The 25,594-nt window shown below is 38.1% G+C and overlaps 1 long non-coding RNA gene across 1 annotated transcript in view; it reads right to left on the reverse strand.

The window, feature by feature from the left end:
• Positions 1-20,079, reverse strand: part of LOC117951882 — a 24,374-nt gene extending 4,295 nt beyond the window's left edge. The window contains exons 1-2 of the long non-coding RNA XR_004658273.1: positions 19,877-20,079; positions 11,560-11,565 (exon numbers count right to left, since the gene is read on the reverse strand). This is a non-coding gene — a long non-coding RNA (uncharacterized LOC117951882). The remainder of the gene's footprint in view (positions 1-11,559; positions 11,566-19,876) is intronic.
• Between the last annotated feature and the right edge of the window lie 5,515 nt (positions 20,080-25,594).

Consider the following 25,594-nt stretch of genomic DNA (forward strand, 5'->3'; position numbering starts at 1 on the left):
TAAATTAATATTTAAAAAATCAAATATAAAAAATTGACGATCAACCATGTTATGAGTGTTGGCATTGTATAGTTTGTCCACCAGAGGGCACTCTACAACGTCCCTGTTGGCAACACTTTGTTTTTTTACAGTGTTTATGTTCAAAGGTTTGTATTTTTATACATTTTATTTATCAGAACTTTAATACATTTTGATGTTCCTCTGTTCTATTGTGAAAATGAAACAAATTATTAGGTTAGTGAGAACTCATAAATAACTACATATCACTCATGTTAGGGTAATCTGTTTATGTTTTGTTACGTGTTTTTGGATTATTTAAAAAATATATATACTGTAAATCGGCCGATACATAAGAATATTGGATTTTGAATTAACCAAACACTGTATTTGTATCTGTATTGGCATTAAAAAACCTTTATTGGTCGGACTCTATTCCATAGGTCTCCGCCCCCAAAATGTCAGAAGTCAGTTTTGTTCTGGTGAGTTTACCTGCGATGCAGGTAAACTCACCGCGTATGCGTATGCGTTTCAGCGCTTGTAAAGCAGGTGTGTGGGGGCTTCTCTGTGCGCTTGCTGCTTAGTTTTATACTTGCAGGTGCCATTATTTCCCTCTCCCTATGTTTGGTTTCACGTTTGCAGCTGCCCATACAGCTCTTGATTGTTGATTGAATTAGTTGAATTGGTACACAAAGATTAATATCTGCGATTGTAAAACAATTTAACTTGCTCCTTGGCATGTATTATCTCGCTCGCAAGATATGACTTAATCCTGAAGCCATACTGCCTGCTTCTCCAAACTGGGTACCTGCCGACGGCCATCTGTAGATAATACAGTCTATGAGTAACTCATACAACCCCACTTCAAAAAAAAACTTAAACTATCCCTGTAAAAAGATATGTAATCTGTCAGTATCACATTTTAATCTACTTCATCTATTCATTTTACAGTTTTCTTGGTAATTTGCTGACTTTGACTTTTTGTTTTGCAGACAAAATACAGTAGTTTATTATTTTGCTTTTCAGTTATCGTCAGTATCATTGCTCAAGTGATAGTGTGTGGAAATATCTACTGTAAGTCCATGCTTAATGTTTAACAAGGAAGGGCCAATTACCCTTGAGCATAATTGCAAACTGTTTTAATTGGATTATCAAACCAAGGTTTGGGGATTATCCGTTTTTAATCAGAGCATCTGAAGTTCATTCAATTTAGGTGAAGATACTGCCATCACTTCTTTCATGTTTCTTTCATTTAAATGCATTACTCTCTCTCTGAAAACCAGCAGTCTGCCATGAATAAATTCAAAACAATATACAGCTGTCCATCCACCAAGATTCACATGGTATTTTAACTACATCCTGTTCTTCTGAAACATAATTCAATTGGGACAAATTGACTCTACAGGTTTCACTTAACTTAAAGTGACTGTCACGTTGTTGGAGTGACTGCTTTTCTTTGGGTCATCATAATTAGAAATATGTCCCTGAGTCTCACTGTGAGGCTCAAGCCACTTCACCATTTATTTTTGCCCTGGTGACACATTATCTGGCTGTATGTAAATGTGGTCACAAGAGCAATTATACCAGCTGTGAGGGTGCCATGGTTTCTGTGAGTGGTGTTAATTATGTGTTGTCTTGTACTACCGAAGAGCCATACAGAGCTCAGGTTTTACTGCAGGGTAATCTATTTATTGCTGATTTTTGTTACAGTAAGGGCCCACATGCACAATGCAGCTTTTTTACTTATAACAAGGATGCCAGAACCATATATAAATGTATGGGCATTTTTTTTTAAAGGCTATCACTATTGTTGCTCTTTTGTATGTTGAATGTAACATTTATTTACATTTTTCTACAAACACTTGGAAAAGAAGCCCAATTGGATGGTGTCCAACAATGACGAACATAATACATGTGAAATACAGTGTAACATAAGTGGCAGTAGGTTATATAGGAAACACTTCTCTTCTGAATCACACCTCAATGTCCCATACGTTCCTTCATTTCCTTTACAGGATAAATCTTATTCAGCAATGTAAACTCCAAGCGTGCATGGGGTAGAAAATGAGTATGCATTCCTCAACTAGACTTACTGGTTGCAAGTCCCTCACAGGACTTACAGTGTACATTGACTTACACATATTGACAATTGGGAGGGCACCTGAACTTCATGGGGGGGGGGGATATTGTACATATACTTGTACATAAAAAAAACAGTAAAAAAACACTAGCAACTAGTTTGCATCCCTGTTTGCCAACACTATATCTGAAAAAATGAATTTAGGTACTTGGCTTGAATAAGAGAACACAGGCAAACAAACTATAAAATAGTAAATGCACACAATGTCTGCATGAGCCTTACTTTAAAATCTGGCAGCTGAGGTCAATTATAACAGCATTGGACAACCTGATTTTATCAAATTCCGTGAAATGAACACAACCCCTTAAGTTAAGGAAAAATTGTGGGTGGGCGGGACAACAACGGGTTGCTTTTAGAAAAAGAAGAACAGGACATTTGGGTTTAGATATTGTGACACAATCTCCAGTCTCCTGGGTGAAAGTCCTGTGTTGTTTGACCCATCCACCAGCCCAACCAAAGGTGTAGATTTCAGTGGGGAAGTTGGGTATGTGTACCTATCAGATTTTGTCATGAGTCATTTTGTACCTGCCGCTTGTTTTTGAAAACCTCAAGCTCAATTTAGTTAAACAACATATGCCAACAAATCAGCAAAAATGTCTCTATCCCCCCAGGGCAGTCACACACACAGCCGCTCTGCTGCTACGCTGGCTACACGCGTCTTTCCTTTCGTAGCTCTTCTCTCTGAGTCTGATGTCCCGTCATGTTACATTGTCAACATGCTACATGGATACATAAAGCAGAACATAGTGGGTTGTATGTTAAATGTTTTATAAAAACTTAAGACTTTCTCTTTCATACGTGTCGGACATCATCACATTTTTGTGTACATTTTTATTGATTTACATTAGTAATCTACAGAACAGCGTCTTTCAGAACAAGACCTGCGTGAAAAAAAAAAAATCCGTCATTGTACCCAGCACTTCTGAAAATGCACTTCCACATGTGTCTCTGTCCCCAGCACATTTTAAACCAAACTGGCACCAATGACCCCAACCAACCTCCCAATGTGGATTTTGGGGCTTTCATACTACTGGCTACAGTTGACGCTCTTAATGCTACTTCATCTTCTCCTTGAGTTTACTTTTTGCAATGTTTTCCCTGGTGGCCATTTTCAAAAGTTCCATGCTAGCACCACATAATGCGCTGGTAACAGTTTATGATAATTTCAAAGAATTCTGGGACACAAGATTGGCATTGAATGAACTTTTTTGCTCACCTACCAAGAGCTGGTAAACTAGAAAAGTGTGTGCTAGAATGACTGGCCAACAAGATTGCTTGTTAATTTAATGTGTGCATATTTGTCATTAATAAGGAAGCCCAATACTAGTCAATGAAACTGGCATTCAAACTGTGTCAGATCACGGCCAGACTGGCAGCTGACTCTTTAATTCTCCTTTAAGATTATTTTAACTGCACTTAGCATTTTGTGTTTTACACACTTACCAATCTTTCACTTATCCTAATCTATTGCCAACCACATTAAATGCCACTAAGACATACTGTACATACAGCTGTTTAATAGACACAAAAATCCTGGAGTACGCAGCTGTGATTGATGAACAAACATCTGTTTGAAAAAATTAACAACAAAACCATTTTAAGAGCTTGACACCTATTATTGTTCTTCAATATTTTATAATGATTTTCTTTGACTGTGTGATGCTGGATTCTTCTCTTCTTACTAATTGGACTCTCTGTGAGGCGGTGACTGCAGAATCAGGTTTAGAGGGGAGTTGTCAAAATCTTTGATACAATGGCTTAAAGTCAGCTAACCATACAGCTGAAGTGTGCTTTAATAAGGTCTCCTTGAAGACTATTACAAGGAAAAGAAATGTTGATATTTCCCTTTGTGTTTGAAAAGACATGCTGATATATGACTAATAGTGAGGCAAAAAGAATAAGATGTTGTAAATTCATATTATATTGAGACAATGTGTCATTTGAGTCAGCTGTCAAAAAAAGTTTGAGAATGCACAAAAACAGAAAACACTCACCAACAAAAAACAATACACCAACAACAAAGCGAAACTGTCATCAAGGGCGTTTCATAACAGGCAATCAATTATATTTCATCAACTATCATACAAAAAGTAGGCAGTCATCTTTAAATGTATCACTTTTAGCCCTGTCATTGTTGTGACCTCATGCAGTTTAATCACAATAAAACAAAAGTATGTTTGAAGAGTAAACAAGATGAAGAATGGATCAAATTTATTTATGTATAAATAACACGAGAAAAATCGACTTTTAAAGGAAATAAATAAACAATGTTACAAAAACACAGTACTTTCATCCAGCCTTGTGCAACAGAAAAGCTTGCTATTATACGCCAGCAAGAAATCTTCAAATGGATTGAGAAGCCCAACAACTAACGTTCTTGTTGCCATTTTAATGGCAAATTTACTCGCAACTTTACCAACAACCACAAAGAGAAAGAAAAAAGCATAAAAAAAGTGAAAGCAAAGCGCTTCACAGGCTGCTGCTCTCGTGGGTTTACCGAGACATACGTTTACTGTTTTTTTTTCTGCTTGAATCTTCTGTGTGGGCCTCCATCATTATAGTTGACATCTGATATGAAACAAGCAAAATGATTTGTACTAGTTTTTGTGGAGTAGAGAATGTAAGATTAAAACCATATTCAGATACGATTGATGACAGGGACCTCGATGTTCGTAATTGCAGTTTGCTGTGAAGCAGTGAATACTTGGTGTTTATGGAGAACAGAATGTACTGCTTCATCATTTCAGACAGAGTCTTTTGTGAAATCTTGTATCTACAGTCGGATTTGCACAATCACCGCACTAAATGCTTTGCTGTCAATATTTCAGGAGTAGAAGAGATAAACAAAGCGAGTGAGAAAATAATCCTGCCAGAGGAATCTAATAATCATTTTGTTTTTATTTTACAAATGCAGTATAGATGCATTTATGGCTTGCCTTAGAATAAACCTTGGTGCCACACCTGACCTAAAAACTAACTTTTCACTTACAAATTAAATTGAAATCTATCAGACGTAGCATCAGACACCATGGGAAATACGATCACTGGATCCAGTTATTCTTATAATGTTCAGGATGAAATGTCAATGGGCATTAGCTAATTTCATCAGTGATGCTTTTTATTAAATTCTTTTAAAAGCCATTCTGGTTTCCTTGCCAAAGATGTCATATTAATTTTAGGCTGGGGACCTTGAAAGAAGGATAACCCAATTTGTACATTAATACGGTAAGTCTGTGGTACATTTCAAGGGAATTAAAAGCACATGCAGCAAAATATTGCCTCTGATACAGGAATTCTCAATTGAAAGGTAATGCTTTTAAAGTCCCAGTTATCAAAAGGCATGCTTATTTTATTATAGGGCTCTTATTTCTCCAGAATGGTAATTTAACAATTCAAAGACAATGTTTCGGTTTTAAAACAATGTGTTTCTTTAGGTAAGGGACTCTAGGTGTAGGCTATACTGGGCTGCTGTTCATACTTACCCATGTTTTCTTGTAACACTGTAGATCTCATGACTTTGTAATTACAACCTTTTGTTTTGCACTGTTATTAGTCCTGGAACTGTCAGCGTACATCCCACATGGGTTGCCATGACTGACCAACAATGCAGAAATGCATAGGCATCAGTCTCAACCTTGAGAAGCAGCTTATTACCTCCTGGAAATTTGACAGTGCTATAGGTGCCTATAAAAGAAGATAAAATGAAAGACTTATGCCTGCTCCCACTCACTTCCTCAGCGCTTCTCTGTTTGTAAGGTTTCTGTGGTAACAAGTGTAGTGCTTTGCTTGTCCTAATTCCACTTCCTGAGTGAATGCACCAAACACGGAAAGAATTTAACGTTTGTAATATGAAGTTATAACATTCCGAGCAGTACGCTGTTTGATTAAGCAGTTTTATTTTTATATTATCTTCCAGCAAACCACCAAACTTGATATGATGACAACTGATAACATATTGTGAGCACCACCGACACAAACAGCAGCTGATACAATTATGTAATCATCTCTTTTTAAAGGACTAACCATGCCTAAGGTTCACTGTAAGGACCAATTAGATAATAAAGTTTATGCTTTGAGCTATTGAAAAAACTATTACTGTTCCAGTACCATTGTCAAATGTCGCGAAACCTACCAGCCTGGCTTGTAAGCAGTAAGTATTACAAGTTTCTACAAATGTAACTGGGTGGTTTGAGTGCAATATAATTATTGGAATAATAGTTTATACTCCTCAATCTAGTTCTCAAAAGGTGCTATATAAAACAGTGAAGTAGGAGCAGATAACATTTAAGCCATGTGTGTTAGCTTCAGAATAACTTTTACTTTAAAAGTTGAGTGATATAACTCCCCCGCAGGCCTGGTCCCCTGATGTGAAACACCAGCCATGCCACTGTCATGCCAGTATTTTGCAGGTCACACTGTGTCGATGAATATGAGCTTAAAGGGCATGGACACATCACTGGCAAAAGTTGTGATCTGTAAGCCCACAAAAAGTCAAGAAAGTGTAGTAAAATATTACAGAAATCCAGTTTGCAGTAGTGTGTCATTGGAAAAACTAGCATTGTGAAAGTGCGGATAGTGTATTCAGCATGGTGGGCACACACACACAGACAGGAGCAAATTTGTGCCTGCGCATGTGTGAGGATGTATGTTGTGTTCCACCAAATTCAGACTACAGTCTAATTAATGCAATGTAATATTGGCAGACAATTGCCATTTAATCGCACAGAGCACCAACAGGGAAGAGGTGTTCACTTAAAATGGTTGATGACTTTATTGCCACAAGGCAGAAACAATTGCTCCACACTCAGATTGTAACTTTTAATTTAAAAGAACTGTCAGTAAACAGAAAAGGCTGCATGATACACCAGTGAAAGTATTGACCTTACTGCAGCTGGAGGGTACGAAAAACACGACAAATAGAACAGACAAAAAACGAGTAAAACAATGTTACTCGTCATTTCCTTGGGTTGAGAAATTAAAGGAAGAGGGCAATAAGGAAGCTAGTTTCAACAGAAAGTCTCCAAAGATTTCTGAAATGCCTTCAAGCAATGCATGAGAGTGACTAGTAATACAAATGTGCCTTTATCTTTTTAGCTGCTTTTCGTTGTCTGGAGTTATAAAAAGAAGCATTTTATATTAAAATACAGAGCCTGGCAGGTATCTGTGGTTAAACTCTTGATCATTTTTGTGATAAGATGTAACCTTAAATTGCTTTATTTTCTATCTTGAATTAATCATTTTTGTGAATCACTTGACAGAAATAACCTGTTGTAATATGGATGGATAGCTGCCTAAAATGAAATTATTATTGACCCCAAGTGGGTTATTGAAATTGTCCCTGACCTGACCAGAACCCGGCTTGAAGGGTAAACGAATGTTGAAACAACGTGTAGCTGATATGAATTTATAAATTACCCAAAAGTGTGAGTGTAAGGACCAAAACCAATAAATAAAAAACCGTGATAGGAGGCAGAAAAAGGAAGCAGAAGCGCCCTGTATGTTGTTTGAGGATAATGTTTGCTTGTGTTTCTATTTATGTCATGCAACTTCTAATCACAAAGCTTGTTGGAATTTTGCATACTCAGATGTTTCCATACTTGCAAAAAGTAAGGATCTAAGCGTACAGTGTGATGCGCCTGGCAAGTACGTTTAGGGTGTGTCTAGGCACATTTTACTAATTTGCTGTTAAAATAACAATGAAACATTGTGTCTTGACTTTAAACCAGGTTATTGTTGGTCCATGGCACGATCACTTCCCGGTGCCTCAAGATAGCAAAATACCAAGCAGTAACGTGAACACACCTCCTTGTAAGACCAGCACGCCTATGGGCGCAAAGACGGGCACAGGTGCATTTGCTATTTTAACAACGACTCGTACAGACTTTTTTATTTATTTAAACATTAGCCTGTGCACAAATTAAAACACTAAATTATCACATCTGTTCAGATGCTGATAGACAAAGACTGCAATAAACAATACTGAACCTTTTTTTTGAATTGCACTGAGGTGTATTTAACCAGGTGTATTTAAGTCAAATATGTCTTTATTATAACAAGTTAAAACCGAACACATTTAATTGATGCAAAGATGCATTCATCAATTCTTTGGATCATACACTAGTAGTAATTTTAGTGTTATAACATTGCATGCTTTGTGGCTCTAAATTCAAGAGGCTCTTTGTAGGACTGTGATGGTTCTGCCTACACACACCTGTTTTTTTGCCTAAAAGTCATATCCAGAATGCTTAATGACTTTGTTTAGCTGAAGGGAGGTGAAGGTGCTCTCAGCCTGCCACATTTTCCTAATTGTTTTTTAATTACACCTCAGACTGTATAATCTGCAGTAATTTAAGACAGCAGGTCAGTTTACAGATAAAGTGATAAGAGATTAATGAAAAATGAGGTGTAGTTGATTTAAGTTGTTTATATTGAGGATTTAATTATTTTGAGAAGAGCGTTTTGACTCACTTAGCGGTAACGCAAATTTGGTGAGTTTAACGTTATGACAATATTCAGCTGGTAATGTCGAACCCAAAATGGTCTGCATTGATTCTGTTGTAATTTTCACTGATCATGAACTATACATTGCTAGTTTTAAGACGGTTATTGCAGCTCTATTTTACAAAGGTTTCACCCTCCAGGATGCTCCATAGGTTTGCCTTTAGAGCCTGTCTGTCTGGACTGCAGGATGTTTCTGTAAATGCATCAGCTGCAGCAGTGGAAAGATATTTAAGGCTGTAGATGTTACGGCATAATGATGACCCCGAGTACCCCGCCACTCTACCAGCCCTGCATGCTGGTCATATCCAGCTGTCTCTCCAGAAGATGATGACCTTGAAGTGGGCAGCAAGGAACCCTTTCTCTCCTGTACCCATTTCAGAGAGTTTCCCTTCACATCAATGCAAAAAGACTTCCCAGTTTATATCTCCACAACAGCAGGAGGCGTGCGGGCACACTGATCTCTGCTCAAACTTGGCCCAATGCTTTTGGAGGTATGTGACCTCAGACAGACTTCAGAAATGTAAGGGTTTCATGCTCCTTTCATGAGCAAGTTTTGGCAGTTGGTGAAGTAAGTCTGGCAAGAGACCTTGCAGCAAAAGCCCCAGGTTCCAATGGTTGTGACTTCAATAAACTGTCAGGTAAAGCTGAGAAATTCCAGCCTGGTGTTGGTTATGCGGATGAAGACGTGCTAGTGTTTGTTGAGCAAGCTGGTCAGACATTTTCTCAAAAAGACCTGTGGTTGACAATCTTAGTCTTGTGCAATCTTAGTGATCTAAGATCAGCGAAATTAGTTGGCCTTGACCACGTTGCTAGTCCACATAATTGTTGCCACTTCTGGCAATCTTTAGAATGTACCCCTCCAAGATGGTAGTGTTTTTAGGTTCCCATGGGTGTGGTGTATACCAAGTAACCTATTTGGCACATTATCCAGTCTGTATTGTTCAGGTTCTAAGATGGAGTCTCAACTGCACCTTGTCCCATTTTAGGTTCCAGTCAACCAATTGCAGGAAATTAACATTGGTAAATTTTTCACTCCTATTCACTTTTAATCTATGCGAGCAAAGGTGTGATTACAACATTCAAGTCCAGTGGCAAAGCAAATTTGCATTGCTTGAAGTTCAAATTTGCTGCAACTAGACCGGCAAAGATGCAGCCTCAACCAATAGCAAAGTGTGTGTGGTTGACCCCGCTCGGCTGTCCTTGGCTATAGTTTTCTTAGTGAACCAAGATGGAGGAGACATTGTTGCAGTGTCTAACCAGACAATCTTATATGATAACTATATCAACTCAAACGAATTATAAACCAGCAAATTTATGTGTGCGTCACATCCTGCACTGCCCACATTCAGGATGAACATCACCTCTACATGAAATGTTTACTCTTTCACACATGTGTGACTGTGCCCTGGTGGTTCTGGTTAGTGTGAATTTGCCTTGTTGTCCCTACAAGGCAAAATGGGAGAGGCCCATTGAGGTGCTGATTGTGTAGATGCTTTTTTGGGGATAACATGGCCACACAAGCAGTGCCAGTGTGTGTTGGTGGGTTAATCCTGATTAGCCAAACAAGTACATGCAAATATGAGTGTGCTCCTCCACAGGAGTCAGTGAGAAGGCTTACAGAGCATACAAGAGGGCTCTATCTGTGACCATGGCTACACGGTTACAAGTTTACACTATAGTTACAATGATAGTGGACTTTTTTAAAACTACAATTAATGGTAAAGAAATCAGATGTTTGAAAGCCCACAGAAAGCATGTACACATTTTTCCTTGTTTTCCCTCCCCCGTTGCGCTTTCATTATGTGTCAATCTCGACAAACTCCACTGAAGTGGAAGTAGTCAATATCACCTTGCTCTGTACCATGTGAAGGGTGAACTCTAATCGTGGTCTGCATTGGGTGCATCGCTCCTCTTAGGGATGGCTCATCTTCCAAATAAAACATGTTGAAGCAGAAAGAACAAGAACCCAGATTGCTTTTCAAATACTGTACTTGAGAATCTACTTGCTTATTATAAAATGTTTAGGCTCTAAAGCATGACAATATCTTTGCCGTGATTTCAGTTTCATGTGTCCTTCTGCCAGGTAAGTGTTGTCAATGTATTTTTAATTAGGCATTATTTATATTTCTTTGATATCATTACATTGCTTAGTATTCAATGTAGGAAAACAAAGAAGTCAGCCATTGCCTACCCCACTAAGACAGCATACTGTAGCTATGCTACAATGGCAAACCCATTAGACTACATTGTTGAATGTAATAAGGAAATGATGGTTGCTGCTGGTTGTAATAGTGCCTTAAGTTTATAGCTGTCAGTGATCATCTCCAGCAATGAGCATTACAGGCTAAGCCCTCCCCACACCTATCCTCCAGGACCCATAAAGGCCACCCTGCGCTTTTGTTCAGGCAATCAAGATATGCATGGACATTAGTTTCGAAAGCCAAATGGTGCAATTCAACCCTGACCTGCCTTCAGCTTAAAATGAATTGAGACTGAATTATTCTCCCCCAGTTACTTTCCTATGCAGCACCATCATAAAGAGCAGTCGCTCTAATTTCCTTTGACAAATCGTTAAAGAGCCCCGGCACTAATGTGTCAATTCATCTCCCCTTGAGCTACTTTAGTAGAGTACAGTATCCACACACACACACACACACACACACACACACACACACACACACACACACACACACACACACACCTATTTCGAAATATATGAACTGCAGCATAATATAATGTTTGTTTGCACAATATCTAATCAATAAACTAGTTATGTACATATTTCCCTTTTGCTTTTGAATAACAAGAGATTCTTTAAATCCTTAGTCATGTGTGTTGTACAAGTCACATTATTATTTGTAATATCTGTAAAAAAGCTACCCAAAATGAATGTGCCACCTTAGTTACATGCAGCAATAAACCATAAACTGTTTATATAACATTTATAAAAAACAATGATTTTGCACCTTTAGAAATGTAGATATTGTTCTGAGATGTGAGTGAATGATTTGTTCAGTCTTTGTGATCAAAATAATCTTTAATTAAATGTAAAGAGTTCTTACCTTCTCATGTTTTGGTCTATTGTACTATTGTTGGCTCACATTATAAAGAGCAACACCTGCAGATTTGTAATGATCAAATGGAGCGACAGTGGGGGCTACAGCCGGTTGAAAGGTGTCAAAGAAACATTAATTTTCTCGGACGGCACAGACATACTAAAATGACTGATCCTGCATAGCAGTTAAAAAAGGACTGTACTTTCCTTTTGATGCACCCCCTAGTTAATTGTGTGCTCGACAAAACAGGTGCACTTCTGAAACCTTTCAAGGAAAAACATCCCATTGATTGCCTTTGAATACATTTTCAAATAACTGTTACTGTTGCCTAAATGTGTTCACAAAAAAGTGGTAATCATCAGAATCCTACCCCAGAATCTTCTTTAATACTCTGATACTGTATTTTCTATTAAAAAAAAGCATAACTTGACCAAATAATTTTTTAGTCAATGGTATCTGCTTTGCTGCAAACATTAGCATGCTTGGCTTACTATCTACAATGCTTGTTAGTAAGCTTGTTGTTTACAAAGGCAAGGGACATGTCTAAGGCTAACTGTAATATGCAAATATAATCATAGTGTACATTATGTTAGAAAAACACCTGCTTCCATGCCATCGCCTCCAGACCTCACACCAAGTCTTTTCACTAAACACAAAGATCTATTTTGTCAGTCATCATCAGTTGTTGAGACAAACCATAACAATACTTGCATGCTGACTTTTTCCCCCTTTTATATTCAACATTTATTTTTCTTTATTTTGCTTAAAACATATGAAATTATGTTAAAACTCCCATTTGGAGTTCTGCATTGAATCAGTGGTAATGTACAACAAAGTCAGAACAACTAAACTGATTAGGTAAATTGCAGTACTAGCATGTTTTTGATGCACACATCATGCATACTGAATGTAAATGAATTAAAGTACCGGAGGGCTCATTCATGTGTAGTTATTGTGAATGATATGGCAACATCTTCCAGACCAAATGCTTACGGAAGATTTTCAAGATTCAATGGCAACAACACGTCTCCAACAAGTAAGTTCTTGAGATGGCAGAAACAAACAAAATCAGTGAGGAGGTGAGGAGGACGACTGTGCTGCGGCCCTCGGGTGGATACCTGAAGGAAGAAGGAAAAGAGGCCGCCCAAAAACAACTTGGCGGCGAATGGTGGAACTGGAACGTAACGGTGCAGGCTGGAACACGTGGAATTCAGCACGACGTGCAGCTGCAAACCGAACCCAGTGGAGGAGTGATGTCCAAGCCTTGTGTGCCTCCTGGCATGGAAAGAATAAAACTATATGGCAACATTACAGTATTTTTTCATTGAGTTTGAAATGATTTTAATCCTCATTTTAAGCACTGTTGTTGGCTGACATGACAATTGGTCTGGGATGTCCATTGGTCTTCACACAAACCAATTTCCCTGGTGATGAAAGAGCACTAAGCATAACATAATTTGTTGTTTGTCATGATCATGTCATGTAATGATTTAGACAAAACGCTGGTGATTATTAAACCGAGTGTATGATTAAATACATGGTGTGCAATTTCTGGTGTGAAGTTCCTTTGTTTAGTAAAGCAGGCACACAGTATGCCTTGCATGTTGTAAACATGCAGTGGATTTGTGGCATGCCCCAAATCTATTTTAAATTGTGGGGGCGGGAAGAGTGATCTTCCTTTTGTGGCTGTTCTCAGCCTAATGCCGCTAAGACTATTAAGATCGAACCATGGCAAAGGCTTTGGAAAGTCTTTTGTTAAGTAGATGTTAGTGCATAAGCGATAACAAGATTGAGTTGCTTTCATGGTCGACAACAAAGTTTTACGATAATCCACCAACGGAGTGGGGGTAATGTGGTGTGGCATCAACAGGAAGGGCTCCAAGCTCATCTTACTTGTTGGTTTAGCTGATTCCAAAATGAAAATCTTACCCCAGTCTTAAACGGAGGGAATAAAAAATATAAGCAGGCACAAATGACTCAATTACCTCTAATCCCTTCATTAAAATGTTTTTCACTTTCAGGAATTCCAAACATACATATGAACAGCCTTCCTTAAAGAGGTTCACCCTGAGACGACAAAGATGCAAATACAACATATTGCAATAATATATGAACAGAAGCAAAACCAACCAATGTGGAATGAGTTAGAAAAGGAATGATGAATGATGAAAAAGTATATTCCAAAATGAATTAAAATCATTGCTTGATTGTACTGGTTATAATATTGATAAAACCAAATAAATTTGAAAACACAATATATAAAAAGATAACAAGATAACAAGATAAAAAAGTACAACAATACCAGCAGTAAAGGAAAAAAAATGATAGTATAAAGAACAGATTTAAAAGAGGATTTTGCCTGATCCTTATGTTTTAGCTGCTGATACCAAATTAATTGCATTGCAGTAGTTAAGTCCTAGGCGATAAAAACATGGATGGCCTTTTCTTGATCTGCAGATTAAAAGAATGACTTGATCTCCATTAACCTATCTCAGGTGGTCAAAGCAGGACTGCATCACTTGACTTTAGCAGCAAAAGACAACTCTGAGACAATAATAACAGCTAGTTTTATGAGCCTCATCTTTACTATTAATAGATAAGGCACCCAGACTAGATGAGAGATTGTTAACACTGCTACTGCGGGGGCCAGAAAAGGTAAAATTATAATTCTGATGTGGAGTCATTTAACTGAAAGAAATGAGTGGACATACACTTGTTAATATCAGCTAGACCGCACATTGAGCCTAGACTTTAATGGGACGTTGGGTGTGTTCGGTCTATGCATGCCCTAGGGTTAGCATGTATATAGAATATAAAAGGGAACCCAGAATAGACCCCTGGGAGACCTACCAAAAGAGAGGGGCATGAGAGGAGAAGACATCTCCAAGCATACCAGAAGGACCTAGCTGACCAACACGTCCTCATACCTAAACAGCACACTACAGTGGGGCTTGAAAATTTGGGCATAAAGAAGCCAAGAAAAGATGGAAAAATCTCCAAAAGGCATCAAATGACAGATTAGACATTTGTATAGTAAGTCACAAAAAAGTTAGATTTTTATTTCCATCATTTACACTTTTAAAATAACAGAAAACTAAAAAAAATGGCTGTGATACTGGTAGTGGGATAGAGTGGTAGTGTGATAGACCAAAAATCCACATAAGAAGGTTGGTTAGGGTGGTGGATGGGTCAAACAACAGAGGACTTTCACCCAAGAGACCAGGATTTGGGTCCCTTTATTGTCCCGTGTGTCAGTGAGACCTATATTTTGCAAACCTAACTGTCCCATTCTTGTGCCGCATGTCAGTCAAACAGACATCTGACCGTCATAGAGTGATGCCAAGAATCCCAACCAAGTACATCTAAATATGAAGCTAAAGGAGCCTTTTTGCGTCAATAACAAACCCCATAGGCACTTGACCAAGCATCGCATTTTGACACCGTTACTATTATTACTACTACAAATGTGAAAAAATGAAGCTTTCAATAAATCTAAAGTGTGTCAATAAATTCAAACCAACAACACATCCCACGTCATTCTGTCAAGTGGAGATGTGTTGAATATTTAGACAAAGCAAGCCCAGACAGAGTTTGTTGTGTATAGAGATTATCTAATATACAAAACTAAAATACAGTTCTTCGGTAAAGTTAATTTTGTTTCAGTTGGCTATTGCTACTGTCAGTCTTTGGCAAATTGTTCCTGTAACATGCTTCTGACAGCACCACTTCACACAGTTCCTTCTCACAGACGACCTATTCAGAACTCTTGTTTTTAAGTACTGGGCATGTGAGACAGCATACTCTGACATAAATTGCATATATCGCTGTACAAGGGCTTAGAAATGCTTCAGTGGAGTCTGTATTTGGAAAGGAGCAAATTTTACATACAGTATATAGCCTATGCTAAGAATGTCTGCAATCTCTACAATGATGGAGGTGAATGCAATGTGACAGAAAGTTAGGTATTTTGAGGTCAATCATGTACTGTACATGTACTGTATACCTAAAGCTACAGTACATTATTTTTGACTCAATGCAATAAGCTCCCTCAGTTAGTCAAAAGTTGTCATTTATCATTATGCCAGCACCTGCTAAGTGTCTCTTAGAAAGCCATAACAGGGTCTGAAGAATCAGACGGCAAAAGCCAGCATTTTACAGAAAAAAGAATGAATAAGCATTATGGTAATCATCTAAGGCTTTGACCAAGATTTCTTTGCAATAAATTCAGTATGCAGTTTTATTTTCTTCATTCTACCACTTTTGCTGTTCCATTGCACTCTGTATTATCTCCCTTTAATACTTAACGTTTTTGTAACATTTCTTGAACTTAGCAACAGCTGAGTGTACCAGAGTGCCCACATTTCCAGAGAAGATTTGTTTAAAGTCAATTTACATGTTCTATGTTCAGCTTCACAGTCCGTACCAGGCAGGGAGGAAACAAATCAGAGAATTAAGAGGAAGGTGTGACAGCAGGCAACAGGTTATTAGTACAGGGAAGCAAGTAAAACAGAAATAGCTTGAACACTAAAACAGCACGCTCAGAGGCAACCTGGTAAGCAACACAAAAACTGCCTCTACATGTACACACAGACACTAATTGGAGATTAACAGCAGCTGTGAAGGCAAGCAGCAGATTAACACTAATAAGAATGAACAACAGGTATGAAGAAAGGTGGAAAACACAGAGGTTACCTGGTGGACCGGAGAAGAATGGCCAAGCCATAAAAAACAGATAGGACAATCAGAAACAGCATGAAGAGAGGAGTGAGGCCAGAAACCTTAGGAGAGCCTTAGGATGGCAAACCTTTCAAACCTTTGGATGGCAAGGTGGATGCAAAAAAAGATTCTGAATGGAAAGTTTTATTTTTAAAATAAAAAAAATGGTTCCATTGACGAGACCCTAATAATCTGTGTTTTTTGTCATTGAGCTATCATTGCAGCACGTCCAGTCTGAAATACCACTTGATGGCACACACACGTCCCTTTTATTGATGGACAGTGTTAAATCGTGTGAGATATTATTTGCTCCAAGTGAGAATGCTACATGTGAGATTGAACACAGTAGCCTATATGCCAATGTTGTTTTCAATAAAAAGACACTTTCACAAAGCAAGATGATCCACTTTTCCACGTGTATAAGAGCGTTAAAATGACAAAACAATAATGGGACAAAAAGAAATCAAGGGACATTTAGAATAGATAAAAATGTGTGATTAATGGCAAGTTAACTACGACATTAATGCAATTAAATATTTTAATCGTTTGACAGCAATAATATATATATACAATTTTATTCGTTTGACTTCTTGCTTTTATATTCTCTATGCACTCTATCTATGGGACCTCAACTTATCTTCCGGTGTGAAGATGTCACACATTTCCAGGAAGTAAGACTTTCCCAAAGTATTGGTTAAGTTACTACCCTCCGGACAAAGTTCAAAAGAGGTGATGTGTGTCAACTCAAACATTGTATAACTGCACACAATTACACATAGAGTGGGTATTTAATTTGATAGGGAATGTTGATTAAAGACTGAATAATAGATTCAGATGATGCATTATGATGACCCTGTATAATCAAATAAGGTACTTTACTGTACTTCCTCAGCAGTGCTTTTTTTTTTTTAGGAAGAGAAATTGGACCGAGAACCAAAGTATGCGCACAGATCAGATCCTGTCGACATGCTTTGGAAAGTTGTCAAAACGCTAAGTTAAGTAATGTTGCATTCAGTCCATGCACACTGGACCAAGGGAAATCTGATTCGGTCCACTGGTGAGATTGATCCACAGCCGTAGTTTGTTTTCCTGCACACAACCCTGAAATCTTCCTCCAGGTTAAAGACTGGGGCCGGCCAAGGCTAGATTCACTTCCTCAAGCCATTAAAACTCTGTATCCCAAAGTCCTAATTGGCTTTTGTGATTGGCTTGTTAGATAGCCAGGGTTCTATCCCTGAAATTCCCTCCTCAAATGTGGGGTGCTATTCATTTTCACAGTGAGCCACTGAGCCTTAACAAGAAGTCCGGTCCAGGAGTTCTGATTGCCCTCAGGAGGATCATAGCGGGCAGGCAGCCCGCTATGATCCTCCTGAGGGCAATCAGTAGACTTTCTCACCTCCTGTGTCTTAGATAGGGACTCCCCCAGGTGATGACCATGGCCAAGGATCAAGGAGTGTGTCAATATCACACTCTTACTCTTAAACACAAGTTCATTCCTCACCCCCAGTCCATCCAACTAATTAAACCTGATGGTCAGGAAGAAAGCTGTCTTCAGCAGTTATATTACCCACAGTAATAATTATGGCCAATGCAGAACCACCAACAGAGTTTAGAGAACCAATCTTTATTTTTTTTTAAGCTTTAGAAGCTTCAGTTTGTACACTTGTGACGTGTAATTCAATGCTTTTAACAATGTATCCATGGGGACACTGCTGATGAATATTATTAAGATCAAAAATGCAATTAATAATATTGACAGTGTGGCATCTTATCTTTCTTAATATCCTGTTTAAAACATTTTCTCCTTATAGATTGTGTAATTGACTTTTTAAAATGCAATATTAGGAGGCATCTCACAGTAACAAGCAAAGTGGCTTTTAATGACATAGAATTGATTTACCATGTTGCCATACAGATCTTCACAGATAAATAGTATAACTCAAGAACTTTATCAAGGGAGTTAATTCACCAGGCACATTATTGGTCTGCTGGTGTGAAGCTGAGGATTCCATAATAATTTGTATTATGATAATAGTATGTCAGACATTTTCTCCAGAGAGGTGAGGTGAACTTGGAGCCCTTCTACTCTTTCCGATGTACAGTCGCCATGAAAAAATGTTTACAGAAGACTTTCTAATTAAACTTCATTTCAGTAACAATAATTGCTTTCAGTGCGCAAAAGTAATTTCCTAGCAATCCAGACAGAAGAGCATGTGAATGGAGGTTGTTCAGCGTGCATCTTTCTAAATGCTGTTTTTCTCTAAGTTTGGAACAAATTAAACTCCCTACATGAGCATGGTCAGTGGCCCAAGACTACACATGGACTTTGTGTTTATGCATCGAATGTTTTGGAAAATTGTTCCTCGTTCATAACAATGGCAATTCACTTTGTTTTTGTATTGGAAAACACTTTTGTTCTCCGAGGGTAATTGTCTCAAATAGCAGGTTGTTCTAGACCAGACAGAGATGACTAAACACAAGTGATATGTAGCGAGGCTGGGGTCAATTATGATCAGTCTGGGCTGCTGCTAAATTTTAATTTCTAATTTATGGATTGGAATTTGAGTCATAACACACAAAAAACAAAAAAACAAAAACTGATTGAATGTTAGTTAATTAAGAATAATAAAAAAAGGCAACTGAAATTGTAAAATATTTCATTCATTAAATATGAATGTCTCCATTCTCTTAATGTCTGTCCTCTAAAGGCACACACACACACGCAGAAGGAGAGTGGGCAAACTTTATAAGAAAGGAAGTCGGATAGACAGGTATATACTGCAAATAGACCTGTTAAGACATTTTTAATACATTCATAAATTAAAACAAGACAGTTTGTTTATTTATTTTTACAATTCCCTCATTTCTTCAGATTCCAGCTGCATGTTTTAAGAGGTACTGTTCATCATTAGCACTTTCCCTTTCTCTGGCATCACTCCCTGCTCTGTCATTGGCACGCTCTCCCATCTTATGTTTTAAATTGTAGGAGGCAAAGAACGAAGCTGTGTGGGGCTTGTTTGTTAACGACACAACACCCTCATGAGTTTCTGCTGGCAGCATGCCTAACCACCAGAACTGTGGCACACTACACCAGAAAACTGGAAGTAAACCCACTCTCATTTTAAACGTTACATATTTATTTAGTCATTTACCCAGCAGTCATTAGGGCTATGTGTGCAGTTTTTTTTCCTGCGATCTACTCACACTAATTATATCAAACTTGCTCTTTTGGTTTTAATTTGTTTACATTAGATAGTATCAATAAGGCATTTCCTCTAATGGCTTCTCAGATGATTGAAGTGTTGCACCAAAATACAGCTGCACTGGGTTAATGGCTCAACCAGGATGTCACACACCACAAACTCACTTACCACTTTGTAGTCCTTTGATTGGACTTATGCTGCAGCTTTACAAACACCGGCTTACACCTTGCAACACAACACCTCACAATTCGAATTACTGTAACAAAAAATGACGGTTACACTTCACTTGAAGGTAGCTACATAAAGGTGACATGACACAGTCATGAATGCGTCATGAATATTACACAAGTCATAAACGTGTATGACATAACGCTGCTTTTAGTAAGTGGAATTCGGTTTTGTCATGACAAGTTAGGGTTTGCGTTCATGTGTCATGACTGTGTCATGCCACTCTTATGTAAATACCTTCAAGTAAAGGGTTCCCTAACTAAATAACATATCACACAAACATGCATACCACACAGATCCGTTGCTATCTCACACATCCACACACCCGAGCAACATGCAAATAGATACTGATGATGGACATCTGGGCCTTCACATCATGACCAGAGACCATCAAGAAAGGAACAACGAAGAGAAAAGAGCATTGAGGGGAGCTCACTCTAAAACCATTTAGCCCACAGATTTCACTTTCACTGGTCACTCTTCTTTGCATTTAATAAAATGTCCTCATTTCTACCTCAGATTGACCCAAAATGAAAGTAAGACATGCTGTCACTTTCTCGGTTTTCACTGCACTCAGACATTAAAGATGCACAGATTTTAGCTAGCGGTTGCTGGAGTCTACCACAGATTCTATTATAAACTTAGTTCAATATTTCACATGAGAGGGGCTTCAGATGGACACCATACAACTGTGTGGAGTGAAGTTGATAGGCTTGGCTTTATACCGCTCCCGGGTACTGCCTAAATAAAACATGAAAGCTCTTAAGGTGGCCAAAGACACAGGCTCATAAACTTTTAATAATAAGCACAATGATAGCATATTACTCTTATGCTGGAATTATACATTAATGATTAGGTCTTAGTCTTGTACTGAAACCGTACGCTGAGTGTGAAGCTTTCAGGGAAGCAGGCACTCAAGCAGAGAATGGATGAGTCTTGTCATGCATATACTACACAACTTTATTGTGCATTGTGCAGACAACATAAAGACGGTGATTCATTTGTTTATTCCAAGTATTAATACACAGTGTGAGCCAGTGTTTTCACTCTCATGAAGATGAATCAAGCCAGAGATAAAATGCATCAAATTATCAAGATACTGCCAAGGGTATTCATGTTTGTACAAGGTTTAGTAGTGGGGGTGGAAAACAGTTGTATGTTGTCAGAAACCTTTGAGGATGAATAGATATGATGAAGGGCCTTAATTATGTGATTGCTTGCTTGGAAACTATATCACTGAAAATAGACAAGAGCTCGGCAGGGAGGGAGAGAACTCCCACACCCTTCACAGAGGGAGAATGACAGGTACTTTCTAGCGGGTGTTTGAATGGTGCGTTTCTGCATTAGCTACAAACACATGTCTGTCTACGTACACTTAATCGGGTAGAGCTCAACTGAAAGAAGTATTTTGGATTAATCTGAAGCAACGTGTTAAGATAGATTCCAGTTAAGATTCCAGTTGGACAACTGCTTACATCTCAGATAGGAGCTCATTGTTGCTACTGCTGTTCCACTGCTACATTAACATTTAAATTCAATAAGCTGGTATTGGTCATAACGCAGTATAAATGATACTTTGAGTATGACAATCTGGTTAACATGTTCATCTCTTCCTGATAGACTGCTTACTGTGACATGAACAGTCTTAATACTTCCTCTTTGTTTTTTGTTGTCTTTGTAAAATCAGATTCGCACAGCACTGTTGGTACAGTTGAATGTCAACAAAAGCATTGCAATTCTTAGTTTTACTACTGGGATTATTAATGTAATATAAGACCTAAGCTCCTGCTCAAAGAGTCTGGTTTGGAGTTGAACCTTTTCATACTTCTGCTGAAGTGTTGTATCCATATAGGGAGCACCTCTGGTAGAAATTTCTAATGTTAATTGGTTTATTTATAGCAACAGTGCACTCTATCAAAAGCACGTGTGTAATTAAACTTGAATAAGACTCTAAAGCGTGGCCAATAGCCGACTCTGTGCATGCAAATGTATCCCAGGGCGGCGTGACTGTTATAATTTAGTAATAACAATAGACAGTATTCATTCAATTGGCAAGAGTATAACATATTCAGCCACTTCACTGCATGGAGATGCTACACTGGTTGCTAACACTTCTATGTTACACGGACAAACCTCACAAGGCACAAACTGAGTAGATTTCTTTATATTCATGCAGGTGATTGTCTTTCTAATAATGCTAACGTTGTTTAGCACCTGATGAGATAATGGCTGAAAATCACTTCAGGGGGCATTTTTCAGATAAAACAAATATGCCATAAAGTATGTTCACGCAGAGTTGACTTAACAGGGAGTCCCATATTGATTCTTTTTCCCTACAGCTCTTTCACACTCTAATCAGACTAACAAAACAACGGGACAGGTGCTCCTTGAAGATACTGGCAGCACTATTAAGTATTTAACAACAATGGTGCACCGCAGAGGATGTATTCCTATTCTAGGGTAACCTACTTATCACCACAGTATGAATGCAAATGCTAATGTTTATTATGGTGTGCTTGCATGTTTAAAACATTAGTCAAATTTTACACGTCTGTTCACAGCATGCCTCCATTTTTTTTGCATGCCTACTATCATCTTATGGTTTCTTTCTTGTCTGTCCACATCACCCAGCATAATAAGATTGTGCAATGCAAATACTTTATTTCTTGGAGAAACCACTTCAAATCTGCAGATCATTCCATATCCATGCACCACAAAAGAAGAAGGTTGTCTTTAAAGTGAGAGCCATTGTGTGCAGTTGTCACATTGTTGAAATGTGTAAACTCGGTCTTTGTGGTCCCACAGCAGCATGAGCCCTCTTTCCACAGGGGCAAGCTCTATTACCCTTGTTTTGTTGGACCACAATACCCAAGGGTAAGAGTTTGGTCTGGCCCAGTTGACTGTCAATGATGCTGTTTTGTCTCTACCAAGCCTTAGAAGGAAGTTTAATTGAGATATCAGCAGGGCCCTCTCCTCCTCCTCAAAGTCATTTGCTTACATACTGTGTTCCCACACCAATCATCAGCTTAGTGGCTTAGCTGTATTTGTACTTGAAGATTGTGTGGATGTTGCCGTCAGCCGTCTTATCCTGGTAGCGGTTGCGAAGGAGAGTAGAAAACCTTTGCTTTGGCATGCACGTAACATTGATCCATTTGTTTTATGATTCTCTCCATGAAATTCAGTGATTACAATCACTTGCAATACAAGAACTGTATCTGTGGGTGAAATACTTAAAAAAAGGTTTTCAGAAAGTTTTGTTCATGATTCTGAATGATCAATGACAAAAAAAACAATTACTTGTAAATCAATCCAGCATGTCATTTCACCCTGATTAGAGTAAGATGGATTCATGGGGAATAATCCATGACTAACCATCTGTCAGAGAGCAGTCCTCTTCACCTGCCTTTAGGCCTAAACCTACATGATTAGATGACCAATAAATGTAATTTATTAACGGCATATGGAATAGATATTTAAAGTGCTGGACAATTAATTGCACGGTGCATTTGGAAAGCTTATCCTTAGCTATGAAGCCTAATCTTAGTATCAACCTTTTCATATGCTATGGTATCAAAGTTGTCTTCTTACAAAGCCATTTAAATGTTTTTATTTTATCAATCTACATGTTTGGATGCAAAGGTGCTATTGCATCAGTGAGAGGGCATTTCTTTCTTTTTTCCTTATATCTCCACATCTCAAATGATCCCTCCCTGCTCTATTGTCACACTGTGAAAGGCTACAATCAAATTCCAAAAAAACACTGAGGAAAATGCTGAGGTCTAGGATTTTCCACAGATTACTGTGTCATCATTTTTGGGGGTTATGGTGAGGAGTCAAGCCCTTGGAGATGTGACCATTCTCCTCTTTTTAAGGCAAACAAATTGTCTGGTGAAGTGGTAAGGCCTTGCCTGGCCTGTCTGGGTGTGAATAAATTCAGAAATTGTTGTACATTATTCCTCAAGTAATCTCCGAGCCAAAGATAACACACCTTGCGGCTTCTGAAGAATAATGTCTACAGAAATACATAATGCATCAACAAAACACCACATACTGTATATTTCTTTTCTCTTAGATGCAAAAACTGCACCTTATTATCAAGAACTACCCTTTGAATAAAATTAACTTCTTTCCATTATAAACCAAACAACAATATGAATAATATCCCTTTAATAACTGTGAGACATACTCCCAAGTGAAACATGACCTCGCTCTCAAGACCTTATATGCTGACATTAGAGGAACCTATGTGAATTAATAAAAGAAACTTATGGTAATATCATGGCAGCCTACACTATGAGAGATGACTAATTAAAATTGGCAAAGGGAATTAATGTTTCGTGTCAGCAGTTGATGAATAAGTATCAAAGACTGGCATGTCTAATTGTCACTACCCTATGTGTCTCACCCATCCAGCAAGCTTGCACAGGTGCAGCACTTGCAGATCTTGCTAGTATGAAAAACACCCCAAACATCCACCCTGACGTCCTCCATAAGGCTATGATCCCACTTGGCGTCCTATTTTAAGCAGCCAGTGTCTGTTTTACATTATAATCCCATGTACATAAACCGTGTTTTCTAAAAAGTCCTGAGCACTTTTTTTAACGCGTTTTTTGCAAATTGGAGTGTCTTTTTGAACTGGAAAAAAGTTGAACTATTTGGGGAAAAAACGCCCTATGTCAATTGTTTTTTTGACAGCTTATCAAGGCCAAGGGGAGTAGCCAGACCGGATGTTTTTATGACAACAACAAAAAAAGGAGTCGGAGCACAGCGAGTTATACGGTATGACCAGGTGCTCCACGTACAGGGAACTTGCTTTGTTTTATGTAACGTTAGCGGCACCACTTTCTCTATTTGATCTTTCTCTAGCTTGATCCACCGCTCTAAATAGCGCTCTGGCTAGGATACAGTAGGTACAGTAACTGTTGTTATAGCAACAAAATGACACTCTTGGCTGCTTTTTGGAATGGAAACACTGACAGCTTCTCTTTTTTTTTCACTCGAGAAGTGCCTTAGTCAACCTTTTCTTCTCAAAAAGGACGCCAGGTGTAAACATAGCCTATCAAGTTCTACAGGTTTTATGCCATGTTGCAACATACTTCCGCCTCCTTTAAACAGTCATTATGCTCACAACTGCAAGAGGTCATTTTAAACATGAGAACAAGCAATGCTGTTGTTTTATTTAAATTAATTTTACAAAACATTTCACCTCTGTAATGTACTGCCATGAAGATGATATTAAGCTGTACTAGTTATGCTAATTAGATTCTCAAGATAATTACTGCATCTATTACGAAATATTTAACAGTGCTGTCCTCACATAACACACACAGGCAGAGCAAGGCAGAGTGTGTTCCAAGGATTCTTTTTGTGAGTTCTGTGTTAACAGAGGCTCAATGACAACAGTGCACCATGGTGATGACTCTTATTAAAATGAATTGAATTTATTTGTATTGATCTAAATTTCATTTATTGGCTTTCCATTACATTTGAAAATACCAGTGAATGAATTTTTGCAACGTGCACAATACATTTAGCAAATGTTCTTGGAATCTTTCCATTCAATAACTCAAACGGTCTCTCCCACTGGTGAGACTGATGAGTATTACAAAATAATTTTCATGCATACTTTAGATGCACTGAACTATATTTTGAATTAAGTCCAAACCATAATGTTTTCAAACTAAATAAGTAATTATTTTGCTGAATTAAAGAGAGAAAAAAATATGGTGTGCAAGGTATTTAGACTTAGATAT

This window comes from Etheostoma cragini, chromosome 10, assembly GCF_013103735.1.
Source record: "Etheostoma cragini isolate CJK2018 chromosome 10, CSU_Ecrag_1.0, whole genome shotgun sequence".
Classification (NCBI taxonomy): Eukaryota; Metazoa; Chordata; class Actinopteri; order Perciformes; family Percidae; genus Etheostoma; species Etheostoma cragini.